The sequence below is a fragment of the Nyctereutes procyonoides genome, unplaced genomic scaffold (assembly GCF_905146905.1).
Source record: "Nyctereutes procyonoides isolate TBG_1078 unplaced genomic scaffold, NYPRO_anot_genome, whole genome shotgun sequence".
NCBI lineage: Eukaryota > Metazoa > Chordata > Mammalia > Carnivora > Canidae > Nyctereutes > Nyctereutes procyonoides.
Window position 1 is genome coordinate 79,506,292 of NW_026575140.1, and position 19,089 is coordinate 79,525,380.

At 38.7% G+C, this 19,089-nt stretch overlaps 1 pseudogene; it reads right to left on the reverse strand.

The window, feature by feature from the left end:
• Window positions 1-11,263: 11,263 nt before the first annotated feature.
• Window positions 11,264-12,191, reverse strand: LOC129497478 (olfactory receptor 8B3-like; annotated as a pseudogene).
• Window positions 12,192-19,089: the final 6,898 nt, after the last annotated feature.

Sequence of the window (19,089 nt, forward strand, 5' to 3'; positions counted from 1 at the left end):
GGAGGAGCCGGGCTGAGGCCGGGGCGAGTGTCCCCAGGACAGGAAAGCCCCGTCCCGGAGGAGCAGGAGCTGCACCAACCTTCCCGGACAGGCGGAAAGGGGCTCGCAGGGAGTTGGAGCAGGACCCAGGAGGGCGGGGATGCCCTCGGGCTCCCGGGGACACTAACAGACACCTGCGAGCGCAGGAGAGTGCTCCGAGCTCCCTAAGGGCTGCAGCACGCACCGGAGCAGTTCGGAGGGGCTCGGAGCAGTTCGGAGGGGCTCGGGAGCGGCTCCAGGGAGGGAGCTGCGGGGCGGGAGCGCAAATCCAACAACGCAGGCCCCGGAGCACAGGGCGCCGGGACACAGCCCAGGATCCGGCCTCCCCCCGGGACAGGCAGAGGCCGGGAGGGCACAGGACAGCGAGGACGCTCCTGCCCCGAGCTGAGCAGATCAGCGGCCCCGCCCCGGAGCCTCCAGGCCCTGCAGACGGAGAGCCGAGAGCCCCGAGCCCCCGTAGTTCCTGCGGAGGCTGAATCCAGGCTTCCAGAGTTGCCATAGCAACTGCAACTGTTCCTCCTGAGACCTCACGGGGTAAACAACCCCCGCTGAGCCCTGCAGCAGGCAGGGGCAGAGCAGCTCCCCCAAGTGCTAACACCTGAAAATCAGCGCAACAGGCCCCTCCCCCAGAAGACCAGCTGGACGGACCAGTTCCAGGGGAAGTCAAGGGACTTAAAGTCTACAGAAATACTCCCCCGTGGTTTTTTTTTTTTTTTTTTGCTTTTCTTTTTTCTTTTCTTTTTGATTTCTGATTGCTTCCCCCACCCCCCCTTTTTTTTTCACCTTTCTTTCTTTTGCTTTCCCTTTTTCTTCTCTTCTTTCCTTTTTCTTTTTTCTTTTTCTCTTTTCTTTCCTTCTCTCTCTTTCTCTCCTTTTCCCAATACAACTTGTTTTTGGCCACTCCGCACTGAGCAAAATGACTAGAAGGAAAACCTCACCTCAAAAGAAAGAATCAGAAACAGCCCTCTCTCCCACAGAGCTACAAAATCTGGATTACAATTCAATGTCAGAAAGCCAATTCAGAAGCACTATTCTACAGCTACTGGTGGCTCTAGAAAAAAGCATTAAGGACTCACGAGACTTCATGACTGCAGAATTTAGATCCAATCAGGCAGAAATTAAAAATCAACTGAATGAGATGCAATCCAAACTAGAAGTCCTAAGGACGAGGGTTAACGAGGTGGAAGAACGAGTGAGTGACATAGAAGACAAGTTAATGGCAAAGAGGGAAACTGAGGAAAAAAGAGATAAACAATTAAAGAACCATGAAGACAGATTAAGGGAAATAAATGACACTCTAAGGAAGAAAAACCTACGTTTAATTGGGGTTCCCGAGGGCGCCGAAAGGGACAGAGGGCCAGAATATGTATTTGAACAAATCCTAGCTGAAAACTTTCCCAATCTGGGAAGGGAAACAGGCATTCAGATCCAGGAAATAGAGAGATCCCCCCCTAAAATCAATAAAAACCGTTCAACACCTCGACATCTAATAGTGAAGCTTGCAAATTCCAAAGATAAAGAGAAGATCCTTAAAGCAGCAAGAGACAAGAAGTCCCTGACTTTCATGGGGAGGAATATTAGGGTAACAGCAGACCTCTCCACAGAGACGTGGCAGGCCAGAAAGGGCTGGCAGGATATATTCAGGGTCCTAAATGAGAAGAACATGCAACCAAGAATACTTTATCCAGCAAGGCTCTCATTCAAAATGGAAGGAGAGATAAAGAGCTTCCAAGACAGGCAGGAACTGAAAGAATATGTGACCTCCAAACCAGCTCTGCAAGAAATTTTAAGGGGGACTCTTAAAATTCCCCTTTAAGAAGAAGTTCAGTGGAACAATCCACAAAAACAAGGACTAAATAGATATCATGATGACACTAAACTCATATCTGTCAATAGTAACTCTGAACGTGAACGGGCTTAATGACCCCATCAAAAGGCGCAGGGTTTCAGACTGGATAAAAAAGCAGGACCCATCTATTTGCTGTCTACAAGAGACTCATTTTAGACAGAAGGACACCTACAACCTGAAAATAAAAGGTTGGAGAACCATTTACCATTCAAATGGTTCTCAAAAGAAAGCAGGGGTAGCCATCCTTATATCAGATAAACTAAAATTCACTCCGAAGACAGTAGTGAGAGACGAAGAGGGACACTATATCATACTTAAAGGATCTATCCAACAAGAGGACTTAACAATCCTCAATATATATGCCCCGAATGTGGGAGCTGCCAAATACTTAAACGAATTATTAACCAAAGTAAAGAAATACTTAGATAATAATACACTTATACTTGGTGACTTCAATCTAGCTCTCTCTACCCTTGATAGGTCTTCTAAACACAACATCTCCAAAGAAACGAGAGCTTTAAATGATACACTGGACCAGATAGATTTCACAGATATCTACAGAACTTTACATCCAAACTCAACTGAATACACATTCTTCTCAAGTGCACATGGAACTTTTTCCAGAATAGACCACATACTGGGTCACAAATCGGGTCTGAACCGATACCAAAAGATTGGGATCGTCCCCTGCATATTCTCAGACCATAACGCCTTGAAATTAGAACTCAATCACAAGAAGAAGTTTGGAAGGACCTCAAACACGTGGAGGTTAAGGACCATCCTGCTAAAAGATAAAAGGGTCAACCAGGAAATTAAGGAAGAATTAAAAAGATTCATGGAAACTAATGAGAATGAAGATACAACTGTTCAAAATCTTTGGGATGCAGCAAAAGCAGTCCTGAGGGGGAAATACATCGCAATACAAGCATCCATTCAAAAACTGGAAAGAACTCAAATACAAAAGCTAACCTTACACATAAAGGAGCTAGAGAAGAAGCAGCAAATCGACCCGACGCCCAGCAGAAGAAGAGAGTTAATTAAAATTCGAGCTGAACTCAACGAAATTGAGACCAGAAGAACTGTGGAACAGATCAATAGAACCAGGAGTTGGTTCTTTGAAAGAATTAATAAGATAGATAAACCATTAGCCAACCTTATTAAAAAGAAGAGAGAGAAGACTCAAATTAATAAAATCATGAATGAGAAAGGAGAGATCACTACCAACACCAAGGAAATACAAACAATTTTAAAAACATATTATGAACAGCTCTACGCCAATAAATTAGGCAATCTAGAAGAAATGGACGCATTCCTGGAAAGCCACAAACTACCAAAACTGGAGCAGGAAGAAATAGAAAACCTGAACAGGCCAATAACCAGGGAGGAAATTGAAGAAGTCCTCAAAAACCTCCCAAGACACAAGAGTCCAGGGCCAGATGGCTTCCCAGGGGAATTCTATCAAACGTTTAAAGAAGAAATCATACCTATTCTACTAAAGCTGTTTGGAAAGATAGAAAGAGATGGAGTACTTCCAAATTCATTCTATGAGGCCAGCATCACCTTAATTCCAAAACCAGACAAAGACCCCACCAAAAAGGAGAATTACAGACCAATATCCCTGATGAACATGGATGCAAAAATTCTCAACAAGATACTAGCCAATAGGATCCAACAACACATTAAGAAAATTATTCACCATGACCAAGTAGGATTTATCCCCGGGATGCAAGGCTGGTTCAACACTCGTAAAACAATCAATGTGATTCATCATATCAGCAAGAGAAAAACCAAGAACCATATGATCCTCTCATTAGATGCAGAGAAAGCATTTGACAAAATACAGCATCCATTCCTGATCAAAACTCTTCAGAGTGTAGGGATAGAGGGAACTTTCCTCGATATCTTAAAAGCCATCTACGAAAAGCCCACAGCAAATATCATTCTCAATGGGGAAGCACTGGGAGCCTTTCCCCTAAGATCAGGAACCAGACAGGGATGTCCATTCTCACCACTGCTATTCAACATAGTATTGGAAGTCCTAGCCTCAGCAATCAGACAACAAAAAGACATTAAAGGCATTCAAATTGGCAAAGAAGAAGTCAAACTCTCCCTCTTCGCCGATGACATGATACTCTACATAGAAAACCCAAAAGCCTCCACCCCAAGATTGCTAGAACTCATACAGCAATTTGGTAGCGTGGCAGGATACAAAATCAATGCCCAGAAATCAATGGCATTCCTATACACTAACAATGAGACTGAAGAAAGAGAAATTAAGGAGTCAATCCCATTTACAATTGCACCCAAAAGCATAAGATACCTAGGAATAAACCTAACCAAAGAGGTAAAGGATCTATACCCTAAAAACTATAGAACACTTCTGAAAGAAATTGAGGAAGACACAAAGAGATGGAAAAATATTCCATGCTCATGGATTGGCAGAATTAATATTGTGAAAATGTCAATGCTACCCAGGGCAATTTACACGTTCAATGCAATCCCTATCAAAATACCATGGACTTTTTTCAGAGACTTAGAACAAATTATTTTAAGATTTGTGTGGAATCAGAAAAGACCCCGAATAGCCAGGGGAATTTTAAAAAAGAAAACCATAGCTGGGGGCATCACAATGCCAGATTTCAGGTTGTACTACAAAGCTGTGGTCATCAAGACAGTGTGGTACTGGCACAAAAACAGACACATAGACCAATGGAACAGAATAGAGAATCCAGAAATGGACCCTGAACTTTATGGTCAACTAATATTCGACAAAGGAGGAAAGACGATCCACTGGAAGAAAGACAGTCTCTTCAATAAATGGTGCTGGGAAAATTGGTCATCCACATGCAGAAGAATGAAACTAGACCACTCTCTTGCACCATACACAAAGATAAACTCAAAATGGATGAAAGATTTAAATGTGAGACAAGACTCCATCAAAATCCTAGAGGAGAACACAGGCAACACCCTTTTTGAACTTGGCCACAGTAACTTCTTGCAAGATACTTCCACGAAAACAAAAGAAACAAAAGCAAAAATGAACTATTGGGACTTCATCAAGATAAGAAGCTTTTGCACAGCAAAGGATACAGTCAACAAAACTCAAAGACAACCTACAGAATGGGAGAAGATATTTGCAAATAACATATCAGATAAAGGGCTAGTTTCCAAAATCTGTAAAGAACTTCTTAAACTCAACACCAAAGAAACAAACAATCCAATCATGAAATGGGCAAAAGACATGAAGAGAAATCTCACAGAGGAAGACATAGACATGGCCAACATGCACATGAGAAAATGCTCTGCATCACTTGCCATCAGGGAAATACAAATCAAAACCACAATGAGATACCACCTCACACCAGTGAGAAGGGGGAAAATTAATAAGGCAGGAAACAACAAATGTTGGAGAGGATGTGGAGAAAAGGGAACCCTCTTACACTGTTGGTGGGAATGTGAACTGGTGCAGCCACTCTGGAAAACTGTGTGGAGGTTCCTCAAAGAATTAAAAATAGACCTGCCCTACGACCCAGCAATTGCACTGTTAAGGATTTACCCCGAAGATTCTGATGCAATGAAACGCCGGGGCACCTGTACCCCGATGTTTCTAGCAGCCATGTCCACAATAGCCAAACTGTGGAAGGAGCCTCGGTGCCCATCGAAAGATGAATGGATAAAGAAGATGTGGTTTATGTATACAATGGAATATTACTCAGCCATTAGAAACAACAAATACCCACCATTTGCTTCAACGTGGATGGAACTGGAGGATATTATGCTGAGTGAAGTAAGTCAATCGGAGAAGGACAAACAGTGTATGTTCTCACTCATTTGGGGAATATGAATAATAGTGAAGGGAATATAAGGGAAGGGAGAAGAAATGTGTGGGAGATATCAGAAAGGGACACAGAACATAAAGACTTCTAACTCTGGGAAATGAACTAGGGGTGGTGGAGCGGGAGGAGGGCGGGGGGTGGGGGTGAATGGGTGACGGGCACGGAGGGGGACACTTGACGGGATGAGCACTGGGTGTTATTCTGTATGTTGGTAAATTGAACACCAATAAAAATTAATTTATAAAAAAAAAATTTTGACATGAAAAGATGGCGGAAGAGTAGGGTCCCCAAGTCACCTGACCCCACTAACTTATCTAGATAACTTTCAAATCATCCTGAAAACCTATGAATTCAGCCTGAGATTTAAAGAGAGAACAGCTGGAATGCTACAGTGAGAAAAGTTTGTGCTTCTATCAAGGTAGGAAGATGGAAAAAAAAATAAAGAAATAAATAAAAAAACATCCAAGGGGTAGGGGCCCCCTCGAGGAGCCAGGCTAAGGCTGCTTGGCGAGTGCCCCCAGGACAGGAAAAATTTTGACATGAAAAAAAGCATTAATTCTATCTAGATAATTTCATTGTTAAACACTTTTAAACTTTCCAGAAAAATAATTCCAGCAATCTCTCATAAAAATTAAAAAGGAGAAACATGGCAATTCATTTTATTTGCAATGAATTTGCAATACCTTGATATCAAAACCAAAATCATTACAAGAAAGGAAAACTGTAGAACAATGCCCTTCATAATCACAGCTGTAATTTTTTAGTTCTAGCATACTGAATCCAAATATATAGAAGTAAAAATATATCATAAAAATTAATGTTTAACCATGGGAATACAAGCCTGGCTTAATATCTGAATATCAGTCAAATTAACTCACCATATCAAAGGAGTAATAAGGAAAACTATATGATCATCTTAATAAATATAGAAAAATATTATATAAATTACAATGTGAGTTTACTATTTTACTGTATAAATGTATACAATTATGTATAAAATACATAAGTAAAAGGGAAATTTCTGAACCTGAAAACAGGCATCTACAAAAAAAACAACAGCTCATTTCACACATAAGGATAAATAGTAAACAAAATTTATAAATGTAAAACATAAAACCTTAAGACTTTTACAAAAGAAAAAAAAGAAAAACGTTTATGGCCTATGGTTAGGGAAATATTCCTAAGGCATGATAAGAAAACGAAACATTTATAAAATAAAACATTGTTAAATTGCACATTATCAAAATTAAAAATGTTTCCTCTAAATAAGACATTAAGATAATAAAATACAAGATAATATTAAAAGATTTCTTTGTGTAATCTTCAATTTCTTTCATAAGTGTTTTAATGTTTTCAGAGTACAGATCATTTACCTCTTTAGTTATATTTATCTTTAGGTATCTTATGGGTTTTGGTGCAATTGTAAATGGGATCAATACCTTGATTTTCTTTGTGCTGCTTAATTATTGGGGTACAGAAATGCAACTGATTTCTGTGCATTGACTTTGATCTTGTGACTTTACTGAATTCATAAATCAGTTCTAGCAATTTTTTGAAGTCTTTTGGGTTTTCTACCTAAAGTATCATTGCGTCGGCAAATAGTGAGTTTGTCTTCTTCCTTGCTGATATGGATGCCTTTTATTTCTTTTGGTTGTCTGATTCCTGAGAAGCTAGGACTTCCACTACGATATTAAAAAACAGTGGAGAGTAGACGACATCCCTGTCTTGTTCCTGACCAAAAAGGAAAAGTTGTCATTTTTTCCCAACTTAGGATGATAATAGCTGTGGGTTTTTCATATAAGCAAAAGGGAAATCATTCCATGTTCATGGATTGAAAGAACAAATATTGTCAAAATGTCTATACTACTCAAAGCAATCTACACATTAAATGCAATCCCTATCAAAATTCCAGGAGCATTTTTCACAGAGGTCAAACAAACAATCCTAAAATTTGTGTGTACCCACAAAAGACTCCAAATAGCCTCAGTAATCTTGAAAAAGAAAAACAAATCTGGAAGCATCACAATTCCATACTTCCAAGTATATTACAAAGCTGTAGTGATCAGGACAGTACGGTACTGGCACAAAAACAGACACATAGATCAATGGAACAGAATAGAAAACTCAGAAATAGACCTTCAACTATATGGTCAACTAATCTTTAACAAAGCAGAAAAGAATGTCAAATGTAAAAAAAGTCTCTTCAAAAAATACTGTTGGGAAAACTGAACAGCAACATGCAAAACAATGAAACAGGACCACTTTCTTACATCATACACAAAAATAAATTCAAAATAGGTGAAAGATCTAAACGTGTGACAAGAAATCATCAGAATCATAGATGAGAACACAGGTAGAAACGTTTTTGACATCAGCCATAGCAACTACGTAGTAGTTGGGTACACCGAGGCAAGAGATACAAAAGCAAAAATAAACTATTGTAACTTCATCAAGATAAAAAGCTTCTTCAAAGCAAAGTAAAAAAATCCACAAAACTAAAAGTCAACTTCTGAATGGGAGAAAATATTTGCAAATGATATCTAATAAAGGATTAGTATCCAAAATATATAAAGAGCTTATCAAACTCAACACCCAAAAAAAAATAACCTAGTTAAAAATGAGCATAAAAAGGAATAGACATTTCTTCAAAAACCTACAGATGTCCAATAGACAAATGAAAAAGATATCCACCATCTTGATCATCAGGGAAATACAAATGAAAACTACAATGAGATATCCCCTTTCACCTATCAGAATGGCTAGAATTAACAACACAGGAAACAAGTGTTGGCAAGATGCAGAGAAAGGGAAACCCTATTATACTGTTGGTGGGAATGAAAACTGGTGCAGCCACTCTAGAAAAGAGTATGGAAGTTCCTTAGAAAATTAAAAATAGAACCAACCTAGGATCCATCATTGTACTACTAGGTATTTACCCAGAGGATACAAAAATAGTGATTTAAAGGGATAAATGCACTCTGATGTTTATAGCAGCAGTATCAACAATACCTAAATTATGGAAAAAGCCAAAATGTCATTGACTGATGAATGGTTAAACAAGTGGGGTGTGTGTGTGTGTGTGTGTGTGTGTGTGTGTGTATATATATATATATATATATATATATATTTGAATATTTATTACTCAGTGATGGAAAAGAATGAAATCTTGCCATTTGCAATGACCCAGATGGAACTAGAGATTATTATACTAAGTGAAATAAATCAGTCAGAGAAAGACAAATACCACATAATTTCACTTATATGTGGAATTTAAGAAACAAAACAAATGAATGGGGGAGAAAAGAGAGACAAACCATAAACCAGACTCTTAACCATAAAGAACAAACTGAGTGTTGCTGGAGGAGATGTGGGTAAGAAAATGGGTTAAGTGGCTGATGGGGATTAAGGAGGGAATGGTTGTGATGAGCACTGGGTGTTGTATGTAAGTGATAATCATGATATTCTATACCTGAAATGAATATTATACTGTATGTTAACTAAGTAGAATTTAAATAAAAACTTGAAACTAAAAAAAAAAAAGAATAAAAGAGCAAAACAGAATAAAAAGAGTAGTAGACCTGAAATGAGAATGCTGAGAATTTAGGGCAACTCTTACCTAGTGTAGCTCTGTAATTTTAGATAAACCTACTCTGAGCTTCACTTTCCCATCCATATAATAAATATATTTTGAAATTCAGTTATGTGTTGGTTTGGCTGTATAAAGGTAAAAAATCAAAGTCTGCTAAAAGACACAATACATAATGTCTAGCTAGGCAAAATGGATTAACGTCGATTGATTGTCTTTCTGGACTCTTTAATCTCTGGCATTTAAAGAAGACATGTTCTGGCCATTGGAGGAAGGAAAAATGGGAGTACAAACAAAGTACCTGTTATGAAAGCAAAAATGAACTATTGGGACTTCATCAAGATAAGAAGCTTTTGCACAGCAAAGGATACAGTCAACAAAACTAAAAGACAACCTACAGAATGGGAGAAGATATTTGCAAATAACATATCAGATAAAGGGCTAGTTTCCAAAATCTATAAAGAACTTCTTAAACTCAACACCAAAGAAACAAACAATCCAATCATGAAATGGGCAAAAGACATGAAGAGAAATCTCACAGAGGAAGATATAGACATGGCCAACACGCACATGAGAAAATGCTCTGCATCACTTGCCATCAGGGAAATACAAATCAAAACCACAATGAGATACCACCTCACACCAGTGAGAATGGGGAAAATTAACAAGGCAGGAAACAACAAATGTTGGAGAGGATGCGGAGAAAAGGGAACACTCTTACACTGTTGGTGGGAATGTGAACTGGTGCAGCCACTCTGGAAAACTGTGTGGAGGTTCCTCAAAGAGTTAAAAATAGATCTGCCCTATGACCCAGCAATTGCACTGTTAGGGATTTACCCCAAAGATTCAGATGCAATTTGGGATCCCTGGGTGGCGCAGCGGTTTGGCGCCTGCCTTTGGCCCAGGGCGCGATCCTGGAGACCCGGGATCGAATCCCACGTCGGGCTCCCGGTACATGGAGCCTGCTTCTCCCTCTGCCTGTGTCTCTGCCTCTCTCTCTCTCTGTGACTATCATAAATAAAAAAAAAAAAAAAAAAAAAAAAAAAAAAAGATTCAGATGCAATGAAACGCCGGGACACCTGCACCCCGATGTTTCTAGCAGCAATGTCCACAATAGCCAAACTGGAAGGAGCCTCGGTGTCCATCGAAAGATGAATGGATAAAGAAGATGTGGTTTATGTATATAATGGAATATTACTCAGCCATTAGAAATGACAAATACCCACCATTTACTTCAACGTGGATGGAACTGGAGGGTATTACGCTGAGTGAAGTAAGTCAATTGGAGAAGGACAAACAGTGTATGTTCTCATTCATTTGGGGAATATAAATAATAGTGAAAGGGAATATAAGGGAAGGGAGAAGAAATGTGTGGGAAATATCAGAAAGGGAGACAGAACATAAAGACTCCTAACTCTGGGAAAAGAACTAGGGGTGGTGGAAGGGGAGGAGGGCGGGGGGTGGGGGTGAGTGGGTGATGGGCACTGAGGGGGACACCTGACGGGATGAGCACTGGGTGTTATTCTGTATGTTGGTAAATTGAACACCAATAAAAAATTAATTTATTAAAAAAAAACAAAGTACCTGTTATGTATTCTAATATCAAGTGGCAAATAAGAACATCCCCAATTATACAATGCCATGCTACTGGTACATAATTCAATACTTTGAAGACTACTCATCAAGGGAAAGAAAAGAGTTCAAAATAACAACGGGGGGAAAAGACAGCATGTTTCTTTAATATTATTACTAAACAGAACAAAGAGGTAGAGAAGTAATTTTGTAATAGAGAGGGGAAAAAAAGATCTACCTTATAAAGACCAAAAACATAAGATTCAAACTTCCTTTACCACATTAAGGAAAAAATGGGCAAAGACTATTGCAACTAAACACATTTTATTTAAACATACAGAATCTCCCTATGTGAACTAACTATGCAGACACTGTTTCTGATCAAAACTGTCTCCTACTTAGAGTTTTTCACACAGCATGTGTAACATCTTTATTTCTCAAGCTATAAATCAAAGGGTTCATCAAGGGAACCACACTGGTATAAAAGACGGAGGAGATCTTCCCCTCATCCATAGACCCAACAGAAGATGGTTTAAGATACATAAATTCACCCGATCCAAAATACAGAGAGAAATTGCCATTATGTGGGAACCACGGGCACCGAAATCTTTTGACCTGCCCTCAGTAGAGTTGATGTGCAGGATGCTGAAGAGGATAAAACCATAAGACACAAAGATGGTGACACTGGGTACAATCACATTAATGCCCCCCACAGTGAAACCACTAGCTCATTCACATACGTGCTGGTACAGGAGAGCTAGAGCAGAGGGAGGATGTCACACAAATAATGGTTGATGGTGTTTGCATCACAGAAGGTCAGTCGCAGCATGCATCCTGTGTGGGCCATGGCATCCAAAACTGCCGTCAAGTAACAACCAAGCATAAGGAGGAAACACACTTTAGGGGACATGGCAACATTATACAAAAGTGGGTTACAGATGGCCACATAGCTATCATAGGCCATGGATGATGACATAGCATTCAGAAACAACAAAACAACAGAAAAAGTAAAGCTGGGTCATGCACCCCACGTAGGAGATAATATTTTTCTTGGATGTGAAGTTAATTGGCATTTTGGGCGTAAACATAGAAGAATAACAGAGGTCTATGAAGGACAAATTGAAGAGGAAAAAGTACGTGGGGGTGTGGAGGTGTGAATTCACTCCGATTAGAATGATCAAACCCAAATTTCCCAACACGGTGACCACATACATGAATAGAAACAGAACAGGGGGAGCTGGAGATCTGGTAGGTCTGTGAGCCCCACCAGAGTGAATTCAGTCACAAAAGAAGCATTTCCAGGAGCCATTCTTCTCTAAGGAGATCTGTGAACACAGGAGAAAAAAATTATACAGAGAACAATTCATTTTTTCCCACCATACCTCTTCTCACAAGACTAGGGTTTGAACTGGGAATATCTAAGACTAGACCAATCTCCCACAGGATCTGCTTTGCCCTTATGATGAATCTAATTACTTGGGTATTTCCTATGTTAGAGTCTTTATAAGCTATATAAGCAAAGAACATCAAAACCTGGTATACAAAATGAAGGCCAGTGCTTCCATATACCAACAGGACTGCTTTGAAACAAAACAGTAAGAAGATTGGACAGAGAATCGCCTGTAAGAGAGAATCACCTACTCTCATTTCATTTCCTTGACCACATGACCCCTCCCCTAACCAGTAAAATTAGAGGCAGCAACCCCAATAACCTGGTGCTGGCTTCCAATGGGGATTAGAGTTGGTGTGGTGGGGAGTGAAGAACATTCTTTCTAATCCAAAACTAAAGAATTAGAGTTGAGGAGAGGTTAAGCTCCTGCCTCATGTCACAGAGTAAAAACCACAAATGTACAAACTGAGAGTTCTGTTCATGGAACTGGCTGATAAAGTGCATCCTTTGGACATAATAATATCTCTGAACCTTCCCTGCACTACCATTCTCTCCCTGAACAGGTCCTTCTATCAATTTCACATGAGTGTGAGGATTGCAAAAACTGAGGGGAGGGGGGGAAAGTGCCACCTTAGATCCCTGGACTTCCATCACAAAAGGAAGACATGAATATAAATGGAATTCAGAAACACACCCTCCTTAGTCAAAAGCACTTTGGTTTTTCCTTACCAGTATTAGCCCTCTGGTCCTGAAAGGGCAGCATTAGTCTCCTCAGCTTTGTTCCCTTTATTTCTATGAGGACACAGCCCACATCCAATTTCTGATGAACACTGGGAATCACCAGCGTTCTGAACCACAGATAATAATTTCTGATTATGAATCCTCTTAAGCAGCACACAAAAATAAACAGCCTTGATTACTATCATTCTTGTCACTAGGAAAATCACAGAAGACTTAAGGTGAGTGGAATGATATAATGTGCTCAGTCATAAACAGAGCAGAAGATTACTCACTCTTTTACAGGGAATGGTTTATGGTGTAATAGAGTACTGAGGGGAGTGTATTTACACAAAGGACCACAGTGTGTCTCTAATTTCTTAGGAACTCAAAATTTTACCCAAATTTTTCCTTCTACCATAGGGATTGGACATCCTCCAAAGACAAGCCCTCCAAAATTCCCATTACCTGTTCATCAAGATGGTAGAAGAAGTAGCCCTAGTCCCTTCTAGGCTCCATGAACACGCTGATTCAAAAATATTTCAAATACATATTCCCTTTGTAAGAAATCCAGGTACTACTTAGGGTAGACCTGCTCCCAGTTAAAGCATGACTCTATTCTTATTGGAACTGCCAGGGAAATTTTAGATATTTTCTTGTTGTAACACTTATCATTGCACAGCCACCTTCAAACTGGGACAACCCCTCCCCCTAATTCCTGGCTTCTCCCTGGGGAGGAAAATAAATATACCATATGTCCAATGACCCAAGGTCTATCCAAAAGACTGTGTCAGAAGTCAGAGGGGATATAGGACATGGCATACTTTAACTGCCCAAACCAAAAAAGTAGTGGTTTGGGCTGAAAGTCACCAGAGATCCTCCCCTGTCACAAAGATGCTCACTGGAATCAGAGAACAATACACAAACCAAGAGAAAATTTCAACACAGAGACAGAAAACTTAAACTTATTAAACAAATCATGAAGCTGAAGAACAATATCTGAACTGAAAAATTCAGCAGAGGTTCAAGAGCAAAGGAGATTATACAAAAGAAAATATCACTGAATTTGATTAAAGGTCACTGAAAATTATTCAGTCAGAAGGGCATAATGAAAAAAGAAGGAAATGTGGTGAAGAAACCCTGAGGGACTTATTGGATGCTACCAAGTGGATCAATATATGCATTTTGGAAACCCCAGTGGAGAGTGAGAAAGAACCAAGAAGAATATTCAAAGCAAAAAAAAAAAAGGCTGAAAAATTCACAAACTATGGCAACATCCCAATACTGTGACTCATTTATAGAAGGATAAAACCCACAAAAATTGCATAAGGAGTATATGTATATACAAAGACCAAGGGTCAACTACTTCTCCACTCTTCACTTTACTAAATGAGCTAACCTCATTTCCGCCTTCAGACTCAGGTCTATACCCATTTCCAGAAAGAATGCTTATAGTCAGGTGAGATATAACATGCTCTAACCAATTATTCTGGGACTCAACACAAAGTTGCTGACTGCTGCAATCACCTCTAAACTTGAATTGTGATTGTGATCTCTGGTTCCTATTTAATCTATGTTTTATGACACCTCTGGGAGATGAAGCAGTCTTTCCTCTATGCCTAAACATATCCATTTTTCAATATTCCCAAATTATTATCACAACACAGTTGTCAAAAATAATGCCTAGAGAAGTTCTTTAAGAAAAGATTTTATTAAATAAAAAAAGAAAATTGTAAAAGCAGCAAGACAATAGAAGTCCCTAACTGACAAGGGAGGACAAATAAGATTAGCAGCAGATCTGTCAAGAGAATCTTGGCAAGCTGGAAGAAAGTGGCATGATATGTTCCATATGCAGAAAGGGGGAAAATTGCAGGCAAGAATACCCTATCCAGCAAGACTGTCATTCAGAATAGGAAAGATAAAGTGTTTCCCAAATAAAAAATAAAGGAATTTGTAACCACTAAATCAGCCCTGCAAGAAATATTAAAGGGGAAAAAAGAAATATTAAAGGGGCATTTTGACTGGAGAAGTAAGACCAAAAGTGGCAAAGACTAGAAAGGAACAGAAAAAAATCTCCAGAAACAACATTGAACAAGTAATAAAATTGCACTAAATTCATATCTATCAATAATTACTCAGGGTGGTTCAGTATGAACAAATCAATCAACATGACACACCACACTATTAAAAGAAAGGATAAGAAACATGATCTCTTAGTAGAGGCAGAAAGAGCATTTGACAGAATACAAAATCCATTCATGATAAAAATCATCAACCAATTAGGGGTAAAGGGAACCTAATAAAAGCCATATATGAAAAACCCACAGCTAATATCCTCAATAGGGGAAACACAGAGCCTTTCCTTTACTGTCAGGAAGAAGGCAGGGATGCCCACTCATTCCATGAATATTTAACATAGTACTGGAAGTCCTAACCTCAGAAATCTGACAATGAAAACAAATAAAAGGCATCGAAACCTGCAAGAAAAAAGTCAGACATTCACTATTTGCATATGATATGATACTCTATAAAGAAAACCCAAAGGACTCCACCAAAAAATTGCTAGAATTGATAGACAAATTCAGTTACAGTCACAGGATACAAAATCAGTATAGAGAAATCCTTTGCATTTCTATACACCAATAATTAATAAGTGGAAAGAGAAGTGAAGGAATTTATCCCACTTACAATTGCACCAAAAACCATAAGATACCTAGGAATAAATGATAGCAAGAGATAAAAAGTCAGTACTCCGAAAATTATAGAACGCTTATGAAAGAAATTCAAAACAACACAAAGAAACGGAAAGGCATTCCATGTTCATGGATTGGAAGAACAAATATTGTTAAAATGTCTATACTACCCAAAGCAATTTACACATTTAATGCAATCCCTGTCAAAATTCCAACAGCATTTTTCACAGAATTAGAATAATCATAAAATCTGTATGGAGCCACAAAAGACTTCAAATAGCCACAGAAATCTTGAAAAAGAAAACCAAAGCTGGAAGCATCACAATTCCATATTTCAAGTTATATTACAAAGCTGTAATGATCAAGACATTTATAATGTATTTGCTCAAAAACAGGCATATAGATCAATGGAACAGAATAGAAAATCCAGAAATTGACACTAATCTTTGGCAAAGCAGGAAAGGATATCCAATGGAAAAAAAAAAGACAGTTTCTTCAACAAATGGTGTTGGGAAAACGAAATAGTGACATGCAGTAGAATGAAACTGGACTATGGCACATAAAAATAATTTCCAATTGGATGCAAGACCTAAATTTGAGACAGGAAACAAATAAAATCCTAGAAGGGAGCATAGGCAATAACCTCCTTGACATTGACTATACCAGCCTCTTAGATATGTCTCTCAAGGGAAAGGAAACAAAAGCAAAAATAAACTTTTGCAGCTTCATCAAAATAAAACACTTCTGTACAGCAAAGGAAACAATCAACAAAACTAAAAGGGCAGCCTTCAGAATGGGAGAAGATATTTGCAAATTACATGTTTGATAAAAGATTAGTATCCAGAATATATAAAGAACTAAATCTCAGTATCCAAAAAACAATCCAATTAAAAAATAAGCAGAAGACATGAATAGACATTTCTCCAAAAACATACAAATGGCCAACAGAAACATGAAAGGATGCTCAACATCACTCATCATCAGGGAATGCAAATCAAAATTACCATGAGATATCACCTCACACAAGTCACAATGGCTAAAATTAACCACATAGGAAACAACAGATATTGGCGAGGATGCAGAGAAAGGGAACTCTCTTACACTGTTGGTGGGAATGCAAACTGTTGCAGCCACTCTGCAAAACAGTATGGAAATGTCTCAGAAAATTAAAAATAGACCAAATCTAGGATTCAGCAACTGCACTGCTAGGTATTTGCCCAAAGGATGCAAAAATGTTAGCTTTACCTGAGCCTTTATTCTGAGACTTGGCTTTTTGATTACTGTAATATTTAATTTAAATACAGGTATAATCCAAGTTTTTCAGCCTTAATTTACCATGAAAATCAGCATACTTATAACTATCAAAGCCTACAAAATATATACTTCAATCATTATTATAAAATGAATAGCTTATAATGACCATGCACCTATAAATAGACTATTCCGTGTCCCAGAGCCATCTATGTGCCTCTAGATCCTCCCAGCCTCCACCTCAATAGGGTTGCAATCATGCTCCAGCTTTTGCTCACAGCTTCACTACTTAAGTGGGTCCTCATGGTGTTCCACATGCAGCCAGAAAAAGGAGGAAGAGAACGTGGAAATGATTAGTATAGTCTACCTTTATGTGTTTCCATATATTGCATGGGCCAGTATAAAATAACAATATATTTTATGTATTCTTAACTAATTTAGGCAATAGGGCTTTCAAATATAAGATGGGAAAGATGCTTTCTTGACACTTTGCTTAGTTTAGCATTTTGCTTTTATTTATGTTCTGAGACTTTTTACTCACTGTAACAATTTTCAGGTTTCACAGATAATTAAAAGTACAGAATATTAATAATAATACCCTGATATATTTAGAGTCAGAACGCCAAGTGCTAGTCTCAGCTCTACCACTTAAAAGTTGTCATTTGAGACAAACCATGAACACATCTGAACATCAGTTTCACATCTATGAAATGAAAACTAAGATTTGTCTCCTCTTTATCTCACATGACTTCCCTTGGGAATACAAGAACTGAGAGATATGACACAGCAGAAAAACTAAAACACATTAAGAGCAATGGTAACACCCTGTCTCTATATTAATATTTGAAGTGGGTTAATTTAACTTTATGTCAGATAGAGACTTCCTACAGCCCCTTTGATGCCACCAGCCATCCTACTCACTCAGAAAGATGAGAGTTCCTCCCTCAGAAAGTAAAACTTCACATAGAGTAGGATTTTAACATTTAAACGTACATAGTTTGTTCAACCAAGCCCTGCAGATAAACCAACTACTTTGCCTGGTGGTCAGCTGATAATACAAGGGAGAAAAGCCAACTATGACAGACTCATGGAAAAATACCATATACGTCTCCAAACATGGACATCAATTCAATAAAATCAATTTTAATAACTAAAGTTTGACCATATAAGACTGCTTTTAAAATCCATTTTCTCTGTATTGTTAAGAAAACTACATTTTCCATCAAAATCCTAGAGAAAAACACAGGCGGCACCCCTTTTGAACTTGGCCACAGTAACTTCTTGCAAGATACATCCACGAAGGCAAAGGAAACAAAAGCAAAAATGAACTACTGGGACTTAATCAGGATAAAAAGCTTCTGCACAACAAAAGAAACAGTCAACAAAACTAAAAGACAACCTACAGAATGGGAGGAGACATTTGCAAATGACCTATGAGATAAAGCGCCAGTATCCAAGATCTATAAAGAACTTATTAAATTCAACACCCAAGAAACAAAAAATCCAATCACAAAATGGGCAAAAGACATGAACAGAAATTTCAACAAAGAAGGCAGACATGGCCAACAAGCACATGAGAAAATGCTCCGCATCACTTGCCATCAAGGAAATACAAATCAAAATCACAATAAGATACCACTTCACACCAGTGAGAATGGTGCAAATTAACAGGACAGGAAACAACAAATGTTGGAGAGGATGTGGAGGAAGGGGAACCCACTGTTGGTGAGAATGAGAACTGGTACAGCCACTCTGGAAAACAGTGCGGAGGTTCCTCAAAGACTTAAAAATAGAGCTACCCTGTGACCCAGCAATTGTACTATGAGCGATTTACCCCAAAGAAATGAAATGCTGGGACACCTGCACCCCAATGTTCATAGCAGCAATGTCCATAATAGCCGAACTATGGAAGGAGCCTCGATGGCCTTTGACGGATAGATAAAGAAGAAGTGGTCTATGTATGGAATGGGATGGTACTCAGCCATTAGAAAGGACGAATACCCACCATTTGTTTCGACATGGATGGAACTAGAGGGTATTATGCTGAGTGAAGTAAGTCAGCTGGAGAAGAACAATCATCATATGGTCTCACTCATATGGGGAATATAAAAAATAGTGAAAGGGAATAAAGGGGAAAGGAGAGAAAATGAGTGGGA